Below are 2,500 nucleotides of genomic sequence, written 5' to 3' on the forward strand. Positions count from 1 at the left end.
AACATAACCATCATCCTGAGCTGAGCACCCGCCCCCCACACACACACGCACGCACACACACACACACACACACACACACACACACACACACACACACACACACACACACACACACACATCCACTAATCGAGAAAAATAATCCATTCTAGGAATCTCTGTGCCTGCCTGAAGTGTACCAAGAACTTTTTTCTTATTCAAAGTCGTTTCCCACATTCTATGTTTAATAACTCTTAAGATCTTACTTGTTTGTATTCTTGGAAGCCTCGTAATTTCTTTTCCTTTTGAATACTCTCAGATTATCATCGTTACCATTCTCTACGCGTATCTAATGTGATTTTTACCATTGCTATTATTATTACTATTTTTATCATTGCTATTATTACTACTATTTTTATCATTGCTATTATTACTACTATTTTTATCATTGCTATTATATCTACCATCGCTATCAACAATATCATCCTTATCTTTATCATCTTTGTTATCATCATAATCATTCTCATTATCATCAGCAGAAATAGCATTATAGTCATCTTCATCGTCACCGTCATCATTATCATTACTATCAGCATCATTACTATTGTAATTATAGGCAATTAACATCAAATATTTTTCTTGCTATTTCAGTGATATTCATGTGCGCAATATATTATCCATTTACATGATTTTTATTCCTATCATTATCATCATCATCATTTTTATTAGTTACGTCGTTATCATTATTATCATTATTATCATTATTATTATCATTGTCATTATCATTATTATTATTATTATTATTATTATTATTATTATTATTATCATTATTATTATTATCATTATTATCATTATCATTATTATTGTTATTATTATTGATATCATCAGGACTGTTGTTATTATTATTGTTTTGTTATTGTTTATTATTGTGTTTTTATTTGCAGTAGTTATTATTATTTCATAGTTACTACTTTTATTTTATTTTATTTTCCTTATCATTAGTAGCCTTATTCATATTATCATTATTATTATCATAATCATAATTATTATTATTACGGTTATCATTGTTATTACTATTATTTTCTTTCTCATTACAGTTATTATCATTATTGTTAATATTCTTATCATTATCCTCATTATCAGGATTACTATCATCGTTATCTTTATCATTATTTCCATTAGTATCATCATTATTATTATTGATATTATAATTAGTATTGTCATTATTATTATCATCATTATTATCATTATTATTGTTATTATTACTATTATTATCGTTATAAATATTACTATTGTCATTATCATTATTATTGTTGTTATTATAATTGCTATTATTATCATTAGTCGTAGTAGCAGTATTACCATTATTATTACCATCATTACTATCATTAGTATTATTACTATTGTTGTTATTATTATCAATATTATCATTATCATTCACATTATGAACATCATCATCCTTGCCATTATCATTAAGAACATCATCAATCCTCATCGTGATTATTCATTCCACTAGTATTATTATTACTTTCTCTATTACTATCAACATAATTACTGTAATTATTAATATAAAATCTTCCTCCTCTTTCCCTCCCATTTTAACTGTCTCTGTCTCCTATCCCGCCCTCCCCTTCTTCCCTTCCTTTCCTCCCTCCTCCCCTCCCTCCCTCCCTTCCCCTCCCTCTACCCATCCTTCCCTTTCCCCCTATCCTCCCCTTCCTCCACTTTCGTTTTCTACCGTATCCCTCCTCAAATTCCATCTCTCATCCTCTTTCTCTTTTCTCTTCCCTCCCCCCCCTATGTACTTTCCCTCCCCTCTCCTCATTCCTTCCATCCCTTACCCTCCATTATGCTTCCCTCCCCCCTCCTTTTCACTCCTCCCCATCCCCTCCCTCCCTCCCTTCCTTACCCTCCACTCCCCCTCCTTCGCACTCGTTCTCCTCCTGTCTCTTCTTTACCCTTCCTTCCCGCTCCTTCGCCTTCCTCTTAATCTCCCCTTCTCTCCCCCCTCCATCTCCCCCTTCCTCTCTACCCTCCCTTTCCCTCGCTCCCTCCCTTCCCTCCCCTTCTTTCTCCCCCTCCCCCCTTCCTCCGTCACCCCCCACGTAGAAACCTCTGACCTTCCCTTAAAACAGGAAACAAGCTTAACGAGACAAGTGAGATTAACAGACGAATAATTCACGGCCTGGACCAGCTTTGCAATGCTTTAGCGGGAAGTGTTCATGTTTACGCTCTTGCCCGGCAAAGGCTGGAGTGTGAGAACGCCGCGGACTTAATTAGGAAGGGAAGGACGGTATGAGTGATACATTTGGGGATGTAGCTTAACGATATATATTTTCTTTCTTTCTTTTTTTAATGGGGAAGGGGTTGCTTTTCAGTTTCGCGGAAGTGTGCTATTGAGTTTTTTTTAGTTCTATTGTTTATACTTTTATTCTCTCTCTCTCTCTTAGAAGCAAAATGAAACAGACACTATGTCACACCAAGAATATCCATTGTAACAAATGGAATCAAATTAAAAATTAAA

The sequence above is a fragment of the Penaeus chinensis genome, chromosome 37 (genome assembly GCF_019202785.1).
Source record: "Penaeus chinensis breed Huanghai No. 1 chromosome 37, ASM1920278v2, whole genome shotgun sequence".
Classification (NCBI taxonomy): domain Eukaryota; kingdom Metazoa; phylum Arthropoda; class Malacostraca; order Decapoda; family Penaeidae; genus Penaeus; species Penaeus chinensis.